Source organism: Manacus vitellinus, unplaced genomic scaffold (assembly GCF_001715985.3).
Source record: "Manacus vitellinus isolate BGI_N305 unplaced genomic scaffold, ASM171598v3 scaffold_2_pilon, whole genome shotgun sequence".
Taxonomy (NCBI): domain Eukaryota; kingdom Metazoa; phylum Chordata; class Aves; order Passeriformes; family Pipridae; genus Manacus; species Manacus vitellinus.
In genome coordinates this window covers 52,644,842-52,662,415 of record NW_021940208.1, presented here as the reverse complement: position 1 = coordinate 52,662,415, position 17,574 = coordinate 52,644,842, and positions in this window count along the sequence as shown.

Below are 17,574 nucleotides of genomic sequence, written 5' to 3'. Positions count from 1 at the left end.
TCTGATTCTCAGGTCTTGTTTTATTTACATCAGCTCCTGTTGTAGAATTTTAATTTTATTTTTCCTAATACGGGCCTTTTCCTGGTACATGTTCTTGTTTTCTCTACACCAGCTACTAAGGACTCCTTGGCTGTCCATTCCTCTTTCTTTGCTGCACTAAATGTGCTGTCTTCTCACTTGCCAATTTGTCTTGTGCTTCCCTGAGTTATTTTTCTCCTTCTCTGAAGCAAACCTATTCTTCAGCTCTGAGTTCTCTCTTTTCCTTTGCAGACTGCACAGACACATTTCCAGATTCACGTTCTTGTTCTGGAGTTTGCCCTGTAGTTCTGCCATGCAGCACATTTGCTGAACATCACTATGGCTAAAATTCAAGAGATCTGTATCGCAAGCATATTGCCAAGTGTTACATCTTCCCTCTCGTGCACATCCTCAGATCCTGAAGGAAAGTCTGTCACCACTTTTGGTTACTCCACTTGTTTATTTGTTTCCTTTTTAATGAGTTCCAGCTAATGGCTCTACAGCCAAAACCAATATGTGTACTTGTGTACTGCTGGCAGGGAAAGGGGAGGAAATTATATAATTGAAGGTTTTAATAAGGTAAGAGTAATTCAGCAGACTTGGGCTTTTCATGATGAAGGCTCTATTAAGCTCATGAATTCTCAATATGTTGAATCTTGAAACAAATCATTATAGCACAAAGACTTAAAGCTTTAGTTTTAATTTTCAGTATATGTATGCTAATTTGTTTCATTGTGGGAGAGGGTTAAAAAGGACCCTGGTATATATAAATTTTTTCCCTGCTTCATTTTCTTTCCTTTTTTTTTTTGTACTGCAGAAAAACTAGTATCAGGTTAAGATCTTTGCAGCAATAAACCTTTGCCACTGGCAGGAATCTAGCAGTCACAAACAATTAGTTCTTTCCGTGAATGGTTCAAGGTTAATTTTAGCCTCCTAAACTGTCTCCTGCCAGATCTGATAAGTTTTCTCCTTTAGCTCCAGCTGTCTGGTCCCTGATGGGATTTGGCTACAAGGAGGATGGCATTATCAACCCATTAACTATCACTAGCAGGAGAACTGTGATGCTGATGAATATTGATCACCTGTTCCATGGGGTTATCAGATGATTCTGAGTGAACCTGACGCTTGGTTGTTTCTGTGGGCAGCTTTTATTTTTTCCTGGCTGATGGCACTTCTCTCCCTGACTCTGCCCATGGAGGAGAGAGCAACGCAGCAGGTCGTCTCTGCTTTTGACATCAACAGGTTCTGTTTGACTGCAGGAAGGGATTGGAGTGAATGCTTTGCCCTGACTGGGTCAGAGTCCAGATAAAACCTATGCAGCTGTCTGTCCCCACTTATCACACAGCTCTGCAAAATGCTTTTATTTGTGAAGCAAGGAAAGTCCCAGAAGGTTAGAAGGGATTGGAAATGGACTTGCAGGCACTGGAGGGATCTGTGTGGTGCTCTCCAAACTGCAGATGGCTTATACCAGTGTGGTGGCTTAGCTGTGTCTAGGGCAGGTAGGTATATTTCTACTGAAGCAGGGTAGGTTTAGCTTGGATATTAGGGTTTAGGTTGGATATTAAGAAAAGGTTTTTCATGCAGCAAGTGATTGGGCACTGGAACAGGTTCACAGGGAAGTGGTCACCTGGCCTGCCAGAGTTCAAGAAGAGTTTGGACAACACTCTCAGCAACATAGGACTGATCTATGCAAGGCCAGGAGCTAGATTCAGTGATTTTTGTTGGTCTCTTCCAACTCATATATTCTATAATTGTAAAAGATGTGGAAGGTCTGCCCCAATGGGAGAGCAGTGTGCAGCCCAACTTTCGGCAAACACTTGAAATCAGAGGGTGCACTTGGTAGTTTTGTTTTGCATAGCAGACAATTATGAAAAAAATGTATATAGAGCCAATATTTTCTTCCTAATAATAACAATATTACTTAGGGCTCTGGTGGCTAAATAACACTTGGGTTTTTTTTCTAAAACAGTCTGCAAAAAGAAAATTTTATTACTTTTTAAGACATAGCAGCACAGATTCTGGGACTAGAATCAGCAACAACACATTATTTATTAATACAAAAAATATTCACTAAAGTAATCAAGTTATAATTTGATACATCCCTTATTTTGGATATTACTTACCCATTTATTTCATTACTCTGGAAGTCACAATTTGTTCAAGAGACATTTGGGGAGAGAAAAAAACGGAACAGGCTCATTGTATTCAGACAAAAAGTAATGAACAGATATTTCCAGGAGTGATGTCTTGGAATAAAGATAAAAGAAAAAAAGTGTGATTTAGTATTACCTTATCAAAAAGAAGAAAGAAAAAAACCCAAAAGAGATTGTCTGAAATTTTCTCACTGTTTTGTTTATTTGTTTAATCTTGCTCCAGTGCATGGTAGTACAGGAGTAGATTTTCTATTCAAGATAACTGATTCCCTTCTAAATTCTAAATTAAATGCCCAATAGATTTTTTAAAATCTTAGTAATGAAATTGTAATTTCATTTCATAGTTTTAGGGGACATTAGAATAAAGTTCTATTTTTTTTCCTTATGCTTCTTTATACAAGCATCTAAGAGATATCGTCTTAATGTATAGTTTCTATTAATGCAAAATCATAGCAGCAATCAGTATTCCCTCAACCCTTTTTTTTCCAGCTTGATCAGTGATTTGGGTATCAGTTCCACCATAGGAATGCACAGATATGAATGGTGAAGGAAAAGGAGATTGCAATGTCTGAAATAGAGGTGATTTAAGTGTTGAGCTCTGACTTCAGAAAAAAGAGATCCGAAAAAAAAAATCCTAATTTAGAAAGAAAAATTAAGGTTTAATGGCCCTCAGCAGAAGGAAGATTTGGAAAGCTTGTGAGCTCCAGCTGTAGCCAATTGGCTGTGACCTGTAGGCAAGGCTTCCCCAGGGTCATGGGAAAATCTTAGTCTCTCCAAAATGCCAAGCGTTGAGAAAGCAAGCCTGCCCATTGAACTTGTACCTCTGCTCTACTCAAAACACATCACAACCAACACTATTCTACAAGTACATTTGTTTTGACAGACCAGTCCCTTTTATAAACACTTGGTTTTCTGTGAGAAAATGTCCTGTCAAGAGAGTTGGGTACTTCAGTGTTTAAACTCAGCAGCATCAGAAGAATACAGAATGGTAAATGAGAAATGTGATAGGAACAGAAACAAACAAAAGGAAAGAAAATAGAAAAGTGACGTAAGCGTTGGTTGGTTTTTTATTAGTTTGGTTTTGTTTTGTTTTTTTTTATTTTAGAGATCAATAGCACTGTGATGATCTTGATAACTCAGTGGAAATAGTTTGAGGAAAGCACAGAAATGTACATGGAAATGTTCAACCACCAGTTACAAATGTGTTCCTCTTAACTACAGATTATTTTCATACCTACAAATTTGCAAACACTGTTTAGCTGGACTTTGCATCTTCAAGATTTTTGGCTTTTATTATGGGGGAAAAAAAAACAAACAACAAAAACCCAAAACTACAAAAAACCCCCAAACCAAACAAATACCCAGTACAGAATCAGAAAGCACAAAAATACCTGAAGAATGAAATAATTCAAAACCAATTTTTGTTGGTTCCATCCAAACCCCCATTCCCTCCTGTCTACAGTGTTTTTTGGTTTTTTCCCATTTTGTATATCTGCAATTTATTATAAGATGTAGTTATGACACCTGAAACTTGAAAATCACAAAATATCTCTTTTGATCAAGTATCACCTGTCATAACAGAAGAAATTAGGAAAATACCAAGAAATTATATTTTTGACAGAAATGGGATGGATTAAATCTAATCTTTCTTGTATTTCTTGATTTTTGACAGGTAATTTCTGAATGTATATTGCAGAAACTTCAGTAGGATCCCATTAAGCTCCATACCAGCTTTGTAGAGCTTACATATCTGTGCCCCTTTTTGAGTCTCAAAAGTCATATAATCCTTCCAAGATTGCCAAATGGTAGAAAAGCTTAATTCAATTAATACTTTCCTTTTTATGCTAGAAACTGTTCAGATCAAGAGAAGCCATTCCACCATGAACATGGAGTTTTACCTTCACATAGCATTTTAAAAGTCCCAGAGGAAAACCAAGCAAACACATTGGAGATCCTTGCTGAGTGGTTAAAGCTGGACACGGGCTGCTCTTCCACACCCAACACATTTGAGGGCATATATTTTTGACCATAAAGGATTGACTACTAGCAGTTCTTGGAGGAAGGACCACAGCACCTGATATGCCTATGTCACAGCAGTTCAGTTCAGTGTCATCTCTGGAGAAATGATGGGACACCCAGGGGCCGTTCAAGAAAAACTCCACAACCAAATGAGAAAAGAAACAAGCAAAACCAACACCCTTCCACACAAACACACACACTTGTCTTGCATTTTCCCCTCTGTCTCAGAACAGGGAAGGACAAATGTTGGGAATATGGATGCAATCAGTATTGCCTACTGATTCTCACAAAGTGTCTGGGGAAATCAGTGGTGCAATAAGCCAGATCACCCTCTGGAGGTGATTGAGCTCTCTGTGCAGTGGAGGAACACTAAATGACACAGACTGAAGGTGCCTCTGGAGAATGCAAAGGTGTCTTCCTCACCTCATTAGCTGTGTGACCGTGACTGATAAGGGAACTCAGTTGGGGACCTAAACAGTGGGGCAGAATTTTCTCCCACTCATTGATTTTCCATAGCTCAGCTTAAAGAGAAAGAAAAAGCTGTTGGTTTCTGTAACAGAAGAGAATATGACTTCCCTTTGCCTGACAGTACACATTCAAGCTCATCTCTATGCAAGAAATGGGATCTGTGCCTTTCATAAAAATATTAGTATCTTCCAGAGTGCTTTAATCTGGGCTTGGTCCAGCTTCCAACGGAGCAGGAGCAATTCAGTCATTCTGGAACTGCAGCATCCACCTATAGCATAATTCAGAATTTGTTTGAATGTCATTTAGCTTTCAAGTGCAAAGAAGCACTAATGTAAGCGAAGTCAGGGGGAAAAAAATCAAAACAAAACAAATTCCTGAGAAATATCATCGAGGTTATTGTGATGTTTTTACTCTCTTGTGGATGTTGCCCTACATCAGAAGATTCAGTAAAAGTGCTTGATCACAAGTTTGGTTTCAGGCAAAAGCTTTCTTGAGCCTGTTGAGTTTTATGTTTGGAAGCTTTGAAGTTGTTTCATGTTCTCGTGCTGAGCCTAGTAGGGGATGGAATGTGCATACTGGCTTTCTGGCCTGTGAATCTTCTTAAACCTTATATATATTTAATGTTTTTGAAAAGCCACCGAAAACCTACTAGATACAATAGCTCAAGGCATAGCTATAGAATACATACTTCAATGTGGCATTACACATCAAAGAGCTCTGATAGAGCAGGACTATGAAAACACAGATACTGGACCAATACTCTCAGGCTAGAAGCTGTGTGACTCTTGGAGATGGTCTTGTGCAGGGCTAAGCATTGGACTTTATGATCTTTGTGGGTCCCTTCCAAGTCATCTTATTCTGTGAAGTAAAATACAGTTGTAAAGTAGGACTGTGTTAGCCTGTGACTTGTTCAACAGGCAAAAGGAGTATGTGGTGAAGTGATGATTTTAAATGAAAGGCTTGGACATCCAGTAGCATCAATCCATTTATAACCTCTTAAAATGTTTTCTAGAGTTTGCAGAATTAACTCCAATTTTTGTTTCCAGTAAAATCGTCTGTTCTGGCTCTACCAGTGGTGGACATCTTGGAAATAAGGCACCACCTTTCAAACACGCCTGCTGATACTGATAGTGCAGAAAAAGGCAGCTGCACGCTTCTTGAGGCTGTCGCTGTGCTACCTGTTGTGCTCTGCTTCCCTTTGGTGGTGATTAAACTCAGCACAATCAATTTTGCACATACACTACAGTTCAAAGTCCCAGGTAAAATGGGTAAGGGGTCATGGGCATGTAATTCATTAATTTCTGTTAAATGTTCATGGTAAAGCGATGCTGATTTTGGAGTTGGATACTTTGCATATTTAATGACAGACAGTATTTCCTAGCCGCCTTTGTCTATTATTGTTTCCTTTCCCTTTGCTGTGAAAAATTGCAGTACCATGTTTAAATTTGGATGCAGTGGCTGGCCCTCCAGTGGGGAAGAAGCTCCTTAGGAGCTAGCTATTCCACATGACTCTCTGCCACTTGGTTTGATGGAGATTATGGGGCATAGGATTGAATATGCAAAATATAACATTTCCGAGTTGCTGAAATTAAAGCTACTCTGCACCATGTGTTAGAGAGGTGGAAACTTAAAGAGACACTTAGAACAGTCGCTTCTGAGAATTTAGGAGAGGTCAAACACAAAATAATTTTAACAGTATAAAAAATTTTGGCAAACTGACACAGCAAGATAGAGCTCTAGAAATCAGTTCATACATCAGAAAGAAATTGAGAGAAATCACCGACAAATTACTCCTACAAGTGATGGGAGTCTTGGGCAGAGACTGATACTGCTGCCCTACATATGGTGCCATCAACACGTTGGACCCATCGGTTTTCTTACCCCAAGTAAGTATCCTAATCATTTGTCAGTTACCAGAAGTCCATCCTGCCCTATGGAATCCTTCCTTAATTGCAAACATATGTTCCCATCAAAAGCTTGAACAAGTTGGCATTCCCATTGCTTGTCATCAAAGCTTTATCACCCAGCTGTAATTGCCAAATCTATCAGAAGTGTTTGCAGAGACAACTAAAGAAGTGTATTGCTCATCTGCAAATAAACCTCTGCCTCAACACTGATTGCAGGTACTGATAGTCTGGCCAAAGCTGCTGTGACTCCTTCCTACTCAAAGCAAGTTCGACAGCAGGCTGTGGTGTGGTCAGGGCTTGAGAGGAGGCAGGGGAGGGCACCTGTAAAAGCAGTGAAGCACAGGGCATGTGTCCAGGGACTGAGTGTCCTCTTTGCCCAGGGGTATGTCACCCACATTTGTTGTCTCTTTAGAACAGCTGAACTAAAGTAAAAAGGTAAAAAGAATTTTCTGACAAATTACTGAAATGGCAGAGTTTTTGCTGGCAGCTCAAGGAGAGCTGCCTGATAAGAGCTGTTGCGAGGACAGAGCCGGAAGACATCTCAGGGCCAGCCTTAGAGAAGGCTGAGGAGAGTGACAGCTGAAGGTTTGGGAACTTAAGATGTACATGAACCACAACTGCTATAAAGGAATTTCTGCTTCTGCTCAGAACACTAACTCCAAATTGTGGGGTCATTTTGCTCATCAGCTCCTACTGGTATTATTTCTTTACCTAATTTTTTTATTTCTATGGAAAAGCAGACGAACATGTTTTCTCTGGTTCATTAGATTTGTCCTGAATCATCTGATATTATGCTTATAATAACTGAAATAATAAATACTAATTGATTCTTTAGCCTCCTTTCTGACCACTATTGGTAGCTGCTTTTCATATCCCTGTATACTTGTGATAGCTACCCTTACGGAGGCCCCCGGCTATAACTGTGCTTTCAGGCTGTACTTCCATCTGCTTAATTCACTTCTCAGCCTTTAAAACTGTCACATCTTAATAACCTACTAAACTCCTTAAAAACTATGTGTTACCTATGTCTGTATCCATAGAATTGCAGCTTTTCCTTCTGGATAAATTATGGTCTGCTTGCAGCACTGATAAGGGACAATTTTGTCAAACGGTAGTCCACTAATGAAATGTGTGATGCTAACCAACAGAGCAGAATAAATAAGACCAAAAGGAAACTACAGTAACTGCAATAATGAAGATATTAGAATATGCATGTTTTAGTAGCATATAACATCTTTCAGATGAGGATGCTAGATTTATTAAAACCAGCATCTTATCATTTTAGAGAGGGAACAAAGCCTTGACAGAGCGTCTAATGTCACCTGTTTGAACAGAGGACTTCTAGGCACCATGGCAATCAGCTTATCAGATGTTGATAAAAGGGGATCATGGGTACATCACTTCATATACATTTTTATAAGAAACAATGTACCTGTTTTAAGGGCTCCATGCATTTTTATTATCTTGTTGCAGTTTGCTTAGAAGTCAGATATTTCTATGGGGATAAGATACTAGGCACTGACCTAGGAACCAGAGCTCTACTGTGAATTTTATGTGTAACTAGAGAGCATCTGTCCCATAATCACTAACAGTACCAAACACATAAGCACAAATACAGGCTAGGCAGAAAATGGATTGAGAGCAGGTCTGAGGAGAAGGACTTGGGGGTGTTTGTTGATAAGAAGCTCAACATGACCTAGCAATGTGCACTTGCAGCCCGGAAAACTGTGTCCTGGGCTGCATCAAAAGCAGTGTGTCCAGTGGGTCAAGGGAGGTGATTCTCCTCCTCTACTCTGCTCTCATAATACTCCACCTGGAGTACTGCATTCAGTTCTAGGGCCCCCAACACAAGAAGGATGTTGAATTGAGTCCAGAGGAGGGCCATGAAAATGATCAGAGGGCTGGAACATCTCTCATATGAAGACATGAAGGCGTTGGAAAGCCTCTCGTATGACGACTAAGAGCACTGGCATTGTTCAGGCTGAATAAGAGGAGGCTTTGGGGAGATCTCAGAATATCCATCGTTAGGTTTAGATGACATGTTGGGAAGAAATTCTTTACCATGAGAGTGGTGAGGCACAGGAATATGTTGCCCAGAGGAGTTACGGATGCTACGTCCCTGGAAGTGTTCAAGGCCGGGCTGGATGAGGCTTTGAGTAACCTGGGCTAGTGAAAGGTGTCCCTGTTCATGACAGGGGGGTTGGAACTAGGTAATCTTTAATGTCCCTTCCAAGCCAAGCCGTTTTATGATTATGTGATAAGATGCAGTCTTGTAGGTGATGAAAAGCAGTAGTTACAACACGTCAGCTGTCTGTCAGACTTTTGTCATTGCAACTGAGATAAGTTTTGAGAGGAAATTTGCATATAGACAATGAAGTTATTTTGCAGAGTTTTCTACCATGCAAAGGGACCAACATGGAAGAAAAACCATGTGACACATTTCTCAAGATGTAATTTTGAGTACTATGACCTCAGTTTTAGAAAATTCTTTGATATGATAAATAACAAAGATTTCAGACCCCTTTTGATTTGGACACCTAATATTGATATGATAAATGGGACAAGGGAATGATGAGAATTTTCAGGAGGTTTAACAAAGAAATAATGGCATGAAATGAAGATGATGAATGTGGGAAAGTAAATCCAGGTCATGGAAAGGATTTATTGGCAAGGCTGTGAAGATTGAAAAAGATAACTTCAGGGGAAATATGACATGATAAATCACAAATATCATGGAAGACCTACATTTGCCCTTTTTAAACTTGAACCTTGCCACTGCAGAAATGAAAGAATATATCTGTTGATTTCATATAAGTTGACTTAAATAACTGAACCATAGCACATTTTTCTTATGTTCATATCTTCCTTTCCAATGTGAATAACTACAAGCTGCTCAAATTTTTATCTACTTGGTAACAAGAAAATAGAAATTCTAAGGAAGGAAATGGACAAGAAGGTTAATTAATCCTTGCCTCCTTGTAGGGGAAACAGAATAAATAGAATTACCTGTCATTTGATTTGTAAGTCTAGAATAATACTAAGGTTTCATTTATATCTTATCTCACCATGAGTAGTAACTTGTCACAGAAAAAGGTCCCTGGGGGAATCAAAAGAACAGGACAAAAGCCTAAATAGAGATACTTTGCACCAGGGACTTAAAAAAATGGCCCTCAGTACACACAGGTATTTTAACGCTATACACAGGAGAGCAGAGACACCAAACCACCCAGTTATAAACTCTCTGAAGCTTTCTCAGATGCTGCTTATTTGTAGGTTTTTCATTGCCCAGGTATACAAGGGCATGTGTACACTTGGCTTGCTCTGCAACACCCCCCAAAACACAGGAACGTGGAGACCAGATGCACAGTGTCATCCAAACTTCTGATCTTGAAAAACACCAGGTAACCCTGGAGGCACCTTGAGTGTTTCAGAATTATGCCTTGTTACATGTTCAAAAATGCCCCAGTTTTGATGGGACTGGGCAGGTCAACACCATGTTCATGCCTAAGGTTAGTTGTTATACACCAAGGAGGCATTCCTCCACCCCACAGGCTTGGAAGAATTGGTCCCGTAAGTGTTCACAAAACACATCCCTGTACTGGGTCTGCATCTCGTCTGCAGGTACAGGTATGCCTTTTGATGCAAAGAAGATGACTCATGTCCCAACTCTGTTGTAACAGAGGTCTTACAAAATGTCTTGGAGCAGTTCCCACCCCATCCTTACTGGTTTCCAGACCCCCTTCCAGGACATCAGTCATATCAGAAGACTGTGTGCTCTTCTGGGCTTCTTCATCCTACAAGAAAGGACCCAAGACTCCTCCAATAACACAAGGAAGTTTTGGCTCCCACCTAGCAATTTAGACACTCACTCTCTACTTCAAACCCTCCAACAGATTTTTTTACCTATTTTACTGACTTCTTTTAACTTTTTATTGTATAACAGACGCAATGTTTGAAACAGGTGGTAGGATATTTGCATTTTCTATTCTATTACCCCATGGGTGGACTGTGCAAAACATTTCCAAGATCTCATCTGTTGTCTGCTTATCAATACCTGTCTCCTGCATCCTTCTCTCTGGTTTTTGTAGAATAAATATCTCTAGGCATTTTAAAAAAAGGCAAAATCCTTATGAATAGACATTGCAAGGGCAGCTCAGAGTCAGTGTGACTTCAGACTGGTTTTGTTGCTGTCAAGAGCATAATCAAGTACTTCAGTGATTGTCCTAATTTTGGTTGGGATAGAGTTAATTTTCTCCCAAGTAATTGGTACAGTGCTGTGGTTTTTATTTAGTATGAGAATGATGTTGATAACATGCTGATGTTTGGGCTGTTTTGAATTGGTGTTTACTGCGAGTCAAGGGCTTTTCAATCTCCCATGCTCTGCCAGTAAGAAGGTACACAAAAAGCTGGGAAGAAGCATGGCCAGGGCAGCTGACCTGACCTGGCCAAAGGGATATTCTACATCACAGAATGTCATGCTCAGTATATAAACTGGTGGGAGTTGTCTGGGAGCTGCCAATCACTGCTCAGGGACTGGCTGGGCATCAGTCAACAGGTAGTATTAACATTTTTATTTTACCTCAATTATTAAACCGTTCTTATCTTAACCCATGGGGTCTACCTTTTTCTCCAGTTTGCCTTCCCATCCCACCCTGCATGTGTGTGTGTGACTGAGGAGTTGCATGGTGCTTGGTTGCCACCAAGGGTTATATCATGACATTGATGACACTTCCAATGAATTGGTGATGATTTGATATGAATCAAGGTAATGGTCTGTGCTATTTGATTGCAAAATAAGAAAATTAAATATCAAAAGCATGTTGAAATGGCTTCCTTTTTTTTCCTTTTTTTTTTTTTTTAGCACTAGTGCAGCAGTGCAGTTCAAACTAAAGCAGGAGAATCACTATTTCGGATTTCTGAGAAGTACTTTTTGTGAGCTCTCCCATTATACCCTCTAGGATTCTTGCCTTACAGATCAACAGCAGTGAGAACACAGGATATGACTTGTTAGCTGCACAATTTCCATTTAAAATTAAAATAGTGTCAGTACTAAGTTGTTCCTGGAATTTATGTATATTTCCCAACCCAACTGACAACAAACTTCAGCTCAGTTATGCTTCTGTGATCTTTCCTTCATTAAAATGTGTAAATAAATGATGTGGTAAATTATCTCATGTCTAAGTCTTGTCTTGTTTTTAATCTAGAGGGAGATGAAGTTCTTAGAACAAGGCAGGAATGATAGAGAATACAAGATTATTAACTTATCTTCAATTCCACTAACAACAGGGTTTTTTAAAATATATGTTTTTTCTTTAAAATGTATTTTTCTAATTGCAGAGGAGTGATCCTTTTATGACAATAATGTTCTACCTTGAAGCGGTAAAGAAAAGCGCTCTCTATTAGAGGTTCCTACAAATTGAAATTAATCCTGAAGGAACACTCCAGAGACATTACAGGAAGCAAAGGTGGAGGTTTTTTACCAGACTGTTTGCATTCTGAAAAACAATAAAAATAAAAAGCCTTCATTGATCACTGTTAAATAAAAAAAGGTAATTATTAATTACTCATTTCTCATTCAGAAGATTGCTGTTGCCAACAGCAAATAAAATGGAGCATTTTTCATTCCAAAGAGTTTACAATTCATATTTGCATATGATGGGAGAGGGATAAAAAAAATGGAAGAATAATGGCTGCAAAAAGAAGGTCCCTGCACTTTATTTTGCAAGGTGATATGACAAATAAACATACATCTGTGTGTATGTTGTATTAAGTATACATGATATAGAATCTTAGTTATGGTCCAACTAAAGCTGTGTGTAGATACCACCTCTGTCAGACTTGTTTGTGAGCAAAGGACTCACAGTAAGTGGGGAGAAACTATGAAAGAGTGGCAATGAAAATCCAATGGAAAAGAAGCAGAAGTGGATTGGGAGGAGGAAGAGGAGTGGGTGGGAAAAGGACTACATCCAGGAGCTGGTCTCACAGGACAAGGAAGCCTCATTCCTGCTATGCCGTTTGACTGGAAGAAGACTGCACTAGCAGACATGTGACTTCTCCCATGATGGTCCCTTCCCACTGCTGTGGGGAAGGTTCTCATATTCCTCATGCTCCCCAAGAGCCCAGAGCCACCTGATGTTGCCAGTGCAGTGAGGCAACAAACTGGAGATGATGAGCTCAGATTGCCAAGGTGCTTTAGACAAAAGGATCTCTTGGAGCAATTGTTAAAGGTTCTCTCAGACAGAAAGAATAAATATGTGCTAAGACTACCAATCAAATGCCAATTAAATAATACAATGATGGTCAAGTCACACACAGAGCACTCATACAATCTTATTTGGTAATTGGAAAGATGAACAAAAATATTCCTGCTGGCAGACCAAATGAAAATGCAAACTGAAGTCTTTCTTCTATAGCTACACAGGCTTATGTCTTTAATGAGGAATCCCTTTGCTCTCTTATGAAAGAGAGCTCATGAGAGCCAGGAAGCTGAACTTCATTTCGGAAAAATACTCCTGTATCAGTGAAATAGGATCATTATGCACACAACCCCTTGGGGAAAAAACAAAACAAAGCAAAAAAAAAAAGGCAACAAAACCCAAAAAACCTTCCTGACCTTCCTGGACATGTTGCCTACAAAAGCAGACATCTGCTTTTGAATTTGAAAATGACCAAATAGCGCCAGTTGGCACTTTAAGTTGGCAAAGTATGCTCAAGTAGGGCACAGGCTCAGAGTGGTTATTGGCCCATTGAAAATGTAATGAAAAATCTGTGCACATGGGTGGCTTAAATATATTTAAACATGATGATTAAATGTAAAACGACTGCAGTTTAAGAGTCTGTCTCAGTGGACATATTTAGCCTTGTAAAAATTCCAGAACTACCAGGCTGCTTCGTAACTGCAAAACAGAGAACAGGCAGCTGGTTGAACAGGCAACTAAGGGAGGATTGAACAGGCAGTCTGGGATTGCACAGGCAGCCTGGGTTTGTACAGGCAACTGAATATCAGACTAATGATGGTGCAAATAGAAAAGGTGTTTTAGCCTTTCTGTGCCTAGCATGGAAATAAGCAACAAATGCCACTTGTACTGGGTCAAGAAGGAGGCCTTGAAGTTCTTGCCTGCCTATGATGAAGTAATAGCTTCCAACAGGGTCTGAAGAAGGGGATTTTTAACTGCTCACAGGGGACAGAGGGAAGGGACAGGCCTCTCTCCTGGACATTGGTTCTTCCCTGCCAATCTGAGGTGGGCATCTTTGAGAAACTGTGTGTTTGTGACCTCCCGTGCTCATTAGTCTCTTTGAATACTGGGGGTTTGGGAGAGGGGTCATGAGAGAAGAAAGGATGTGGATTTACATCCGGCAGACTCTGTGAAAGGCTGGATAAGGACAATAACCTCTCACTTAGGAGTCTAGAAATTATAGCATTTGACCAGGACTCACTGTTCTCAAGCTTCCCACACCCTTGAAGTAGAGGGTTTCCCAGAGCGCCGAGGCAGCTTCTTTTTTATACTTTTGGGCAACCATGTGTGTGCAAAGCCAAAAGAGACTGGACAAAGCTGCAGAAATAAAATATTCTGTTGCCTTCAGTTTCCATCACTCCCTTTGCTGCCTGTGTTCCCCCTGCTGTGCCTGTTAGACATTTCAGCTTGCTTTCTTGGTTCACAGGGAGTGTGATATGGTGTCATGGTGACGTCTTCCCCACCAGAAAGCAGCCACTGTGCCATGCCCTTCCCACTTTTTCCAGAGCGCTACACCAATCCCAAGTGGGATGTCCAGCAGCACGGTCCACAAGAGATGTCCTGCCTTGCACACCCGGGCAGAGGCGCGTTCCTTTCCTGGCTACATCGTGCAACATAGAGCAGAAACACATCCTTGTCCCACAGAGTAGATCCTAGAAGTCAATGGGCTTTGTACATCCACCCAGCACACTGTAGTCTCTCAGTGGTAAGCCAGAGACTTCTGAATCGCATGAGATACTGTAGCAACACCTCTATAAGTTATAGGAGAAATCTATTTAATTCTCCAGCTTATTCTCTTGAATGACGCTAAATCAATTTATTTTGTGATTTTGATGGCAACAAATGGAGAAACTGGTACAAGCAGAAAATAAGACTGTTATAGTTAGACTTTCATACCTTTATAATTAGACTGCAATGTTATGCTTTCCTCCAACTGCTGCAGCCTGTTTCTGCTGCGTATTTTCTGCTTGCAGAGCCCTGAAATTATTTTTCAAGACACAAATCAAAATAATTCTCTCTTTCAGCCTTTCTTGTGCCTAATGTTTTCCAGTTTCAAGCAACATTCTTCTAAACATTCATAATGCTTCTTAACTTTAACCAGCTCTGCAAAAGCATTTTGGATGTTGGTCAAAACATGTTAAAACGTAAAACACTATTGGAAGGGCCTGTCAAAGAGCTGCAATAGATGCTTAGCTGTCGTGAATAGTATTGTTTTCACTGAAAACTGTGAAGTTGCTGATTTACATAAAATCAGTAGACCAACTAAAATGGAAAACTGAAATTACATAGAGAAGTCATAGTTAAGGAATCAAGTGATTGCTGTAAACACCTGAAGAGTAGAAGAACATTCCCAGATCATTTCAGGTACAGCAAATGTTAAGGCAGAGGGCTTGCCTAAGGATGTTTCACTCATGTCAGAGCATGTGAAAAACTGAAGGTCTTTTAAAAATAAACATTTTTTTCTGTACATTTTTTTGTTTCTGTTTTTAGAAACTCTAATTTTAAAACATATTTGTCTTCAATTTTTTTCCCATTTTCTTCATTTACTCTTTATTGTCCTTGCAGAGAGTAGGAGCTGTACTTTGATGATCCTTGTGGGTCCATTCCAGCTAAGATTATTTTATGATTCTTCAAGAAAACAAAATTTGAAGACAGAGACATGAAAAAACTTGAAAAATCACAAGAACAGGAATTCAAAAAAACTACAAAAAAGACCCCTCCACACCAAATCCTTACCTTCTTTCTCTGAACTAAGCATTCAGTAAAAAAAAAAATCACTTTTTGAGTAGAAAAAATGAAATGGTTAAAAAAATAAGAGACTGAAAAATGTTCATTTCAGGGAATTTTTTTACAATTTTTAGGAAGACTTCCCTCCTCCTTCAAATAGTGTAAGAAGCAGATTTCTTAAACAATCTTCTTTACTTTGTGCTGTAATGGTAAGCCCTGACACAGCCAGCTAATCAGAGCCCTATTCAGCCAGGCACCACATTCACTGGGGCAAAGTTGCTTAATTTGTAAATTTGACAGTAAAATAAGGTGGTTTTTTTTCAGATTGAACAGAAAGGACATAATAAGGGCAAAACATGAGTCTTTTGACAGACTCCCAGTGGGCAATTCAAGGGCAACTGCTTTCACTGGCAAATCTAATCATTTAGCATCAATCCAATCTTCAATATTAAAGAGTGAGCAGTCACTTATATTATGTGGAGACAAAGAACTTCCTTCAAATTAAAAATATACACTTAAAAACAAGAATTAAATTATTGTCCATCTTGTCTGTTTCTAAAATTTCACTCGCATGATGTTGCACCAGTTTACTTGAAATGGAAGATTCTAGTTTTAAGTGATATTGTGACACTTGAAAATGGGTGGTGGTTCTGGCAATATTACTAACCTTATCAAAAAAAAAAAATTCTCTTTAATGAATTTGCAGTTTATTGTTCAAAAGTTTTAGGGAGTCTAATGGCCATGAAAATTTGTGGTTCTTAGCCAAGTCTGTCTGTCTGAATAGATTGTCAGCACTGGTATTTTCTGGAAAGTCTCTCTACCGGCTTGAATTGACTTTTAGTTCTAATCATTATTCAGTTAACAAAAGAGGGAGGTTGTTGTTTGGGTCTTTTTCCCCTTCTAAGGCTTCTGTAATCTGTTCCTCTGAAGAGAACAGCATAAGGTATATCCTTACTTCTACCCCTCTCCTGCCTTCCTCTGAGTATTAGCATGAAATTTGATTGATGCACTGGCTTTCTGCTAATCTTTCCCATAAGAACAACCTTCCTGAATAAAACTTTTGAAAATACAAGGAGGAATGGTCTCATTTTGGGGATAAATGACAATTCTAAAAAGACCATTAACAAATTCCTCTAGGTTGCTTAACTGCACTGGAGAGTATCTAAACCACTGACTCACTGCAGGCTACTACTTTTTGCTGAATAATTTTACATGCAAGTTATTTTAAATGTGACCTACAGTATCCCAAAGCACCCCAGGCTCATCTGCTTTTATATTACAACCATCCAGTTTTTTGCAGAAAAGATATTATGCAATTTTTGAACAATGATGAAAAAAGGTTGAGGTAAACAAACTGCAAGTACAGCTACGTTATCACTGCAGGAAACCTTACATGGAATAGGTAGACCTGATCATGTCAAATTCAAGGCAGTTGTTTAAGTGCAGGGTCTAAGAACCAAAATTTGGTGGTAGTAGATATTGGAAGTGCTGTCTTCTTTTTCCAAATGTGTCTTTAACATGCAGTGTGTGTTTTTCTATATAGAAGAAATTAGCATGTTTATAGCTTCAAGAAAATTATACAGGGGAACTTGGGTATTCACTGCAAATTATTTTCCGACACTGCAAAGGTCTAGGATTTTTTTGGCACCAAAGTACTGCTATGCTACCCTGTGATTTGGCTTTTCCCCTCAGTAATTCATAGTGACAGACTTTTAAACAGAATTACATCCCCCTAAGCAGTTTCCCATGCTCTGGTGATGGGCAGGACAGCACAAACAATAAGGAAACATGACTGGAATACAGACACAACTGTCCTTGTTTGGCATCCACACAGACGTAGGTGTTCAGCCTTTCTTCCAGCAGCGAATGAACCTCCTGTGCTCTCTGTGCACTTTATTCTAAGGCAAACCCAATGTGTTTCAGAACATGCATAAAGAGCGAAACAGGTTTAGAAAAGAAAACCTTGAATAGACCACTGTTTCTCAAAGGCTGAAGATTGGACCTTTAAGGCACCTCAGTTCTTTCATAAACCTATTGTTGCTACAC